The 8967-nt window shown below is 29.2% G+C and overlaps 1 pseudogene; it reads right to left on the bottom strand.

Moving 5' to 3' along the window:
* Nucleotides 1–2612: 2612 nt before the first annotated feature.
* On the bottom strand, nucleotides 2613–6060 carry LOC105851306 (lysM domain receptor-like kinase 3; annotated as a pseudogene).
* Nucleotides 6061–8967: the final 2907 nt, after the last annotated feature.

Genomic DNA, 8967 nt, shown 5'->3' with positions numbered 1-8967 from the left:
GCGTATGCGTTTTATCGGCGAAAATTGTGCTGCCAACTAAGTGCAATAGATACGCTCTAGCCGCACACTCAAACTGATTAGTTTGAATGAGACGACTATATAAGTCACGCAGCCACTGCAATCTATATTGGGCACATTTATTAAAATTAATTTCAGCTAGAGATTCCTCCCAAGTTGCACCTAAGTACTCATGTGCAGCTCTAGCAGCATTATTAGTACTCATATTCACAGGTGCATCAAAAAATTTACCATTCGGTGATATGTGAAGGAGAGTAGCTACGTCGTCTAAAGTAATGGTCATCTCTCCAAATGGCAAATGAAATGAGCTGGTCTCCCTGTGCCATCTTTCAATAAATGCCGAGACGAGACCAGCATCAACCATAGTGAGGTAGGCCGAAGAAAGAGGTAGCAGCCCAGATTCCCGAATCCAACGCTCTACAGGATGTGGCACAGGAACTTCAGAAAACTTCTTCAACTTCAATCCATGAGTAATGACCTTTAACGGTCCACGATCCTGCGAGTAATTACAAAGTAATTAATTAATTAAATAACATTAAACAAATAATTGAATAAATAAATTTAAATAAACAATTAATTAAATAAATAATTCAATAAATATATTTAAATAAACAATTACTTAAATCAACTTAAACAACTAATTGAATAAATAAATTTAAACAAACAACAAATTAAATAAACTTAATTAAATAACCTTAAACAAATATTTGAATAAAATAAATTTAAATCAACTTAAACAAATATTTGAATAAATAAATTTAAATAAATTTAACTAAACAATTAATTATATATAAATTTAACTAAACAATTAATTATATATAAATTTAACTAAACAATTAATTATATATAAATTTAACTAAACAATTAATTATATATAAATTTAACTAAACAATTAATTATATATAAATTTAACTAAACAATTAATTATATATAAATTTAACTAAACAATTAATTATATATAAATTTAACTAAACAATTAATTAAATAAACTTAATTTAATATTTAAATATATAAATTTAAATAAACAATTAAATATATAATTGAATAAATATATTTCAATAAACACTTGAATTAAATAGACTTAAAATGCCTCAAATTGAAATATACCTCTCCTTCCCATAGTCGCCGAGCCACGTGGTGCTCATACTGTGTCAACACATGTCTCAACGTAGGTCCTCCGGGGAATCCAGCATCATCAGCATGTTCCATCTGAGGCTCAGGGACATGGTCCTCCATCTGAGGCTCAGTGACATCCTCCTCCATCTGAGGCTCAGGGACATCATCATGGATGTCTTGTCTTCGACGACGATGTCTAATTTGACGATTTGCTTCGTTTCGTCGTCTATTTGATGCTGTTGGTGGAATTCTCTCAACACCATCACCACCTCTATCACCACCTACAATATTGCGAATAATTTGGCCGAAAGCACCTCTCATCCTAGGCACTGCAACATATAAATATATAAATATTAAAAAAAATTATAAACAATAAAAAATCAATGTAACAATATATAAATAATATATTAATAATATATAAATGTAATAATATATAAATAATATGTCCAATTTCGTTTCAAAAAATTAAAAATAATATATAAACGTACGTTTCGAACCTTTCCCATCCAAACCTTCGAAACTGGGTTTCGAACCTTTCCCAGATCCAAACTTTCGAACCTGTGTTTCGAAACTTTCCCAGAACATTTCGAAAGTTTCCCCTGGCCTTGCATTTCCAAGATTTCAATTCAAGAAACTTTCGAAAGTTTCTTGTTTCGAAGATTTCAAAATGTTCGAGGAATGCATTTCGAAGGTTTCAAATTCAAGGAAACTTTCGAAACTTTCTTCTGTTTTGGAATCTTACAAATGCATTTCGAAAGTTTCAAAAACTGCAAATTTTCGAAAGGAAACTTACTTTTGCGTTTCGAATCTTTGAGATCTTCGAAGGTTAGGTTGATTCTGGATCGAATATTTGAAATGTTCGAATGATTTGGTGAAAAGTGTGGGTAAAATTTTTTTTTGGTTTTTATATATGTGATAGAGGGTAAAATTGTCTTTTAAACATAATAACTGGTGCCTTTAAAAGGACAAAAAAAGTGATGGTTCAGAAGCTAGGCTCACCAGGCTTATTGGGCTCGAAGTGCAGCAGCCTGTAATCCTTCCACTGTCATGAGCCAGAAGTCTTCGCTGCTCTGTGAAACCAGCCTCACGCAGTGCCCTCTATAGTTTAGGGACCAAGACACCCAAGCTTTAGTCCAAGTACCGTGGCCCAACTCATAACTTGGAGCGGGCAGGCCGGCATATTGCATCTACCAGCCCAGCCCAACAAGCTATAGCCAAGTTCCATCACTCTATTGCTCCCACTCAGGTTACAAGCTGGCGTTACCCAACTCAGCGAACAGTGTTGCACATTAGACAGTTATATACAATTAGTTATGATATATTCTAAGTGATGTGGGACTTAACAATGCTAAGACATTGTATAATTTGTATTAGATTAAAAAGGTTTTAGATTTTACTTTTTCTATATATTTATGTCTGATGCAAAGAATCATTCATGGAAGACATTATTAACATTTTGATTTTTTTTTCTTTCTGTTCTTCTTCTCTTATAATAAGTTTTACAACCAACACAGAATAGAATAGTATTAAGTTTTACACTGGAATTTCAATTAGAATCATGCTCCATATCATGACTCAATACTGCACTATCTGTCCTAGTTCTATGATCCATGGTAGAATTTAGTTTCATAAGAGAAACCACAGCATCTCTCATTGTCGGGCGTCGCTTCGGATCTCGGTTTGTGCAAGCCTTAGCAAGCTGTGCCATCTGCCAGTGGGTCAAACAGGTAAAGCTTGCATGATGTTCAAAAGTGAAATCAGAAACACAAAAACTGTTTATGATTCATAAATAAATACCTTGCTAATGGAATCAATTGAATATTTGTCTCCTAGCCTGGATCCACCAGTTTTCTTAGAACTTCTACAGGATCTCCCACTTGATAAATAACTTCATCAAACTGAGGTACATATCATAAGAAGTTAAAAAAAAAAAAAGACAGTATATGAACATATATATGGCACTAATTAATTATGTATAACCATAGAAGGCTTTTAATTGAGAATTTAAAATTGATGAGACATTAACAATCAATTACCAAAGCTATAAGGCTCTTGTATTCATCGGTAGATTCATTGGTTTTAATCTCGAGGCTCTCGAACTCAGTACTAAGTTTATTGATCTTGATCAATGCTGCTTTAGTAGAAATTAGTTCATAAAGAACAACTCCAAAAGCATATACATCTATCTTGCGCGATATACGTCCATATGCATTTCTGCACAAAATTGAATGGTAGAATTAAACTAAGGAATTGGACTAGTTTTTTCTTTTTCCTCTCATTAGTTATGTCTAGTTCATTACTACTGAGAAAACTTCTTCATCAGACGCATTCGGAGGGAAAGACTCTTATATCTCACGAGTCATCATGACTATTGTCTAAGATAGTTATCATTTATCAATCACAAAAAGAGAAGCAGAAATCATCATACTCCGGTGGCATGTAACCAAATGTGCCTGCCACATGATCAGTGTTATCTGTTGAATTAGCAACATCACTCAGCTTGGTTAATCCAAAATCTGCAATCTGCAATAGGAGTAATATATGATCTCGCTCTTAAACAATTAACTCAAGAAGGAAAATAGTAAGAACTAAGAAGCTTTCACAGATTATTGAGGTATAGTGCTATACCTTACCAACAAAGTTTTCATTTAATAAAATACTAGATGCTAACCCGCATGTTGCGCAGATATATTTTATTTATTTAATTTAAGTGGATTTAAAAAAATTAATATGAAGTTTTATGTTCCAATTTAGTATTTATATCAATAATATATATACAATTTTACCAATATAACTCATAGAAGAGAAGTATTAATTTAGACGAATGACTTGAATAAATAAAGTAACGTATTAATATTGAGATCGATGGATATGTCAAATATTAAAGTAATGTATTTGATAATTGAAATTAAGATATAGACTCAATTGATATACAATTGAATTATAAAATATAATACTTTATTGCTGAAACTAAAAATGATTAAAATGAAATTGTTGGAAATACATTCACCTTGTATTTTACTTTACTACTTTTAAGTTGTTTTACTCGATCATTTTAATCATCCATCTTTGTGGTAATTGTGAATTTTTTTATTTTAAATTGGATATATTAAAATTTTAATTTACAAACATTCAAATTGTTATTAACATTAATAGAGTAATCATAATGATTAACATTTTGGTTTCAAAATCGAAATCCAAAATTTATAACAATTACAAAATATTAATCGTCAAACAATTATAAGTATACATCAAATACAAATAATTGCAAATGAATTACTTTAATTTCATGTCAATTAACACTATAAAACAATAAAACAATAAATTTAATTTAAATAATTTCAGTAAAATAAAGCTGATCAAAATTCAAAAGACATGACTTTGTCTATCATTTCTAAATATTTATATATTATATATATTTACCAATATTCAAAAATAAAAATCAAATATAAATATTTTTTGTTCTCTTACTCGATCATTTTAATAATTGATCTGTGTGGTAATTGTGAATTTGTTTATTTTAAATCAGATATATTAGAATTTTAATTTACAAACATTCAAACTGTTATTAATATTAATTGAGTAATCATAATCATTAATATTTTGATTTCTAAACCGAAATCTAAAATTTATAACAATTCAGTTACAAACTATTAATTGTTAAACAATTACAAGTATACATCAAATATAAATAATTGCAAATGAATTACTTTAATTTCATATCAATTAACACTATAAAACAACAAATTAAATGTTATTAGTTTCAGTAAAATAAAACTGATCAAAATTCAAAGAGAAATGACTTTGTCCATCATTTCTAAATATTTATACATTATATATATTTACCAATAGTCAAATTAGAAAATCAAATACAAATATTTTTTATTCTCTTACTCGATCATTTTAATAATCGAATTTTGTGGTAATTGTGAATTTTTTTTAACTTTAAATCGGATATATTAGAATTTTAATTTACAAACATTCAAACTATTATTAATATTAATTGAGTAATCATAATCATTAATATTTTGGTTTCAAAATCGAAATTTAAATTTATAACAATTCGGTTACAAAATATTAATTGTCAAACAATTACATGTATACATCAAATACAAATAATTGCAAATAAATTAATTTATTTTCATGTCAATTAACACTATAAAATAACAAATTAAATTTAATTAGTTTCAGTAAAATAAAACTGACTAAAATTAAAAGAGACATGACTTTGTCCATCTTTCTAAATATTTATATATTATATGTATTTACCAATATTCAAAATTAAAAGTCAAATATAAATATTTAAATATATATATATAATAGATGAAATTAAAGTAATTCATTTGTAATTATTTGTATACTTATACTTGTTTGACAATTAATATTTTGTAACCAAATACTTTATAACCAAAATGTTAATGATTATCATTCATCTGCCAATATTAATAATATTTTGAACGCTTGTAAATTAAAATTCTAATATATCTGACTTAAAATATAAAAAAAATCACAATTACCACAAAGATCGATGATTAAAATGATGGAAGTCATTTTAACATTTGAAAATTTTCTTCAATACATGCAGATTTGTGTTCTAAAATTTAAAATGATTTAATTTACTCAATCCAATTCAATGCCATACATATTTTAAACATGCTTAAAATTATTTGAGTCAAACTTTTTCAACTGCAATTTGTAAGCTACTCAACATATACTACGTTGAAGTAAAACTAAGAATATGAGACACACAAAGCAAATGACACTTAAAAACAACTAAAGAAGGAAAATAGTTTGGAAGGGTGAGGGAACAAATATTGATGTATAAATATACCTTGTCATTGCATTGAAAAACACTAATTCCTGGAATTTCCATGTACCATTTTGCTCTGGGTATGATGGGTAGCGAAGTTTGCCGGCTGGTCCCATCTCAACTTGGATTTCCTAGGTAGTCGCGTGGATAGAATTTCATGTAAGAAACTATGCATAGCATTAAGTCACTATGAGCTAGATTGATTTCAAAGATTGCATAGAAAATAATTGAATTTATGGCAGCAAAATCAGAAATGGACAACGAGAAGGAAATTTTTTGTTGCGATGAACCAACCTATACCTCTTTCAGTGTATATTTGGAGTAAAGTCGGCGATTTTGAAGAAGAAGATAATTTTGGGAGGATGGCGAATGACTGAGATGTACACAAGAGGGAAGAAGAAATTGTTGGTGTAAGTCATTAAAAATATTAGGGATTAATAGAGGAAAAAATTATTTAGAAACTAAGTAGAAAAAATGAGGTGAAACATAAAAACACAAGCGAACTCTCTAAGGCGTACACATAAGTTTTTTTGCTGAGGTGGGATATGTTTACACACGTGGAAGAAATATTATGAGGTGGCATGAGAGTCTATTTTAAATATATATAATAGATAGATTGGTTAATAGAGTTAGTAATATCAGTTTTGTAAAAACATTTGTCATGACACTTATTCGTTGAAATAATGTAACATATTACAACTTAAAAGAATGACCGTAGAGATATCTATTTTCGTCTCTACCTGCCATTTACGTATTTGCTAGCAATTGTATACATCTTGTCAGCAAAGGTATGATATTGAACCTAATAACATGAGAAGTTTCTTATTGCAAAAGACTTCAACATCTTCTGAATTGAGAGTACGTATGTCTCCATTGCTTACTGTTAAAATATATTTCGACTATATGTGCCTGTTATTGTAGGATGTGTTTACTAAAAATATTGGTGGAGAAAGAGCCTTTGGCTTGCTACTTATTTTTGTTGGGTCAAAATCTTTTGAACTAATACACTAATAACATGTGCATATACAAAACACTGTTTTAGCATGTCCTATGTTTTTTGTGACAATATTTATTTATTTTGAAGCATGTACTCTCTTGAATGGGAATTCAACAATGTATACTTTTTTTGTTAGAAAAATGTAACACATACTTTTGGTGCATCAAAAGACATTTCAATTGTAACGTATTTTATACTCAATTCAAAACTTTACAAATCATGTTTAAGATATAGGAATTTCTTCATTTGAGAAGAAATATCATCTTTGTTGTAAATACAAGTACATATAGAATTTTTATTCCTATAAAAGTTTCGTACTTCTAAATATGTATTTATTCATAGTTAAAAATAATATTTGAACTCTTACAACAAAATTAATTAATAAAGTTAGCTATATGAGTTATGTAAAACCTTTGTCATGACACTCATTCTTTGAAATAATGTAACATATCACAACCTAAATGAATCACTGTAGAGATATCCATATTTGGTTTTCAAAAGTGTCAACGTAGGCCACATAAGATGAAAAAAAATAAAAAATCACTAGCTTCACCTCCATTGAATACAAGCGCAATTTGTAGTTATTATTATCTTTAACTAGCACCCCTATAAATACATGTTTTGTCATCTAATGTTATGCCCTGTGTTGATCACATTATTCCAAATATTATTAGCATACACTAACCCCAATCATCAAATGCTTTTTAGTTACTATAAAAATATCTCCATTTTTTGTCCTAACCATTTTATAAGAATATGAGATCTTTTAGAAACTAAAACATATTTAATCACTAATTCTAAATTTTAAACACTAATCTATACATCAAGTTCTATAAGAGTCTATCAAATAGGTAAAATGTTATAAACACATTTTGACATATATTGTAAATTCAAATTTAACTATTACTTTTGACATATTGAACTACTCATTATACAAATTATAGGGAGACCATGATTCATTCCAATCAAACTAATACAAAAGATAACATCTTCCAATAAATAGTTAACACCGTCCCCTTGAATTAATCACATATTTGGAAAGCTTAGATTTTACAAACTATGAATGTTTAAAATGTCTTCTCCCTATATTTCTCTTTTAAAAACAATTTTTTTTTTAATTATTTTACTCAACATATATAGTATACCACTTTAAAATATAAATTAATTAACAGTTGCGCAATGCGCAAGCCACAATCTAGTTTATCCTAATTTTACTCCACTCACTCAATTTTCGTGTATAAGTTGTTCTTAGTGAAAGAAGCACCTAAGCAGTTTCGAGTCAATTTTTTTCTTCTTCTTATTACCGGGTCAACCCATCATTGTTGGAGTAGTTGGTCAACGGAGTAGTTCAACAAAAATAGGTTTCTCTAGTCCTATCTACTGCTAGATAATCCCTCTCAGTTCAAAAACACACCATGATACAATTCTCAACTTTCTCTTTTCTTCCTCTTCTGATGGATTTATGAGCCACTTCTCCCATTTCTATTTGTCCCTTCGATTTTTAGTGGTCCTAATACTAGCTTCCTTTTAGAGCAGTTTGTGCCATAAACCCTTCGATTTTTAGAGCGGTTTTTATGTCGTAGTCCCTTCTATTTTTGAGTTGTCCTAATACCAATGTCCTCTTAGGACGATTTTTGTGTCATAGTTATGAGTGATCATAGTACCATATTACAAGTGGCTTTAATCGGCATATTGAGGGTATATTTATAGAACAATTTTCTACGGTGCAATAGAACTCCGATAGTCTGGCTTCCTGGGACTTCACAGTTGATAATTTGTCTTGCACAACTTGGGCAGTGCCATGAGCGACTTAATCCGCAACTCAACCCAATAATATTTTCGGTGGCATAAATTTATTGTGGAATAGTTTTTTGAAATTCAAAAACAACACATATCTCCAATGGATTCAAAAATTCAAGTATTTTTAGTCTCCAACATCTCCAAAAACTAAACTTGGCTAATAACATTTTATATTCTCCCATTCCATCAAGGTTTAGCAAATTGGAGAAGTTGACATATCTGAATT

This window comes from Cicer arietinum, chromosome 6, assembly GCF_000331145.2.
Source record: "Cicer arietinum cultivar CDC Frontier isolate Library 1 chromosome 6, Cicar.CDCFrontier_v2.0, whole genome shotgun sequence".
NCBI classification, from domain to species: domain Eukaryota; kingdom Viridiplantae; phylum Streptophyta; class Magnoliopsida; order Fabales; family Fabaceae; genus Cicer; species Cicer arietinum.
This window is presented reverse-complemented; position numbering and strand designations above follow the sequence as displayed.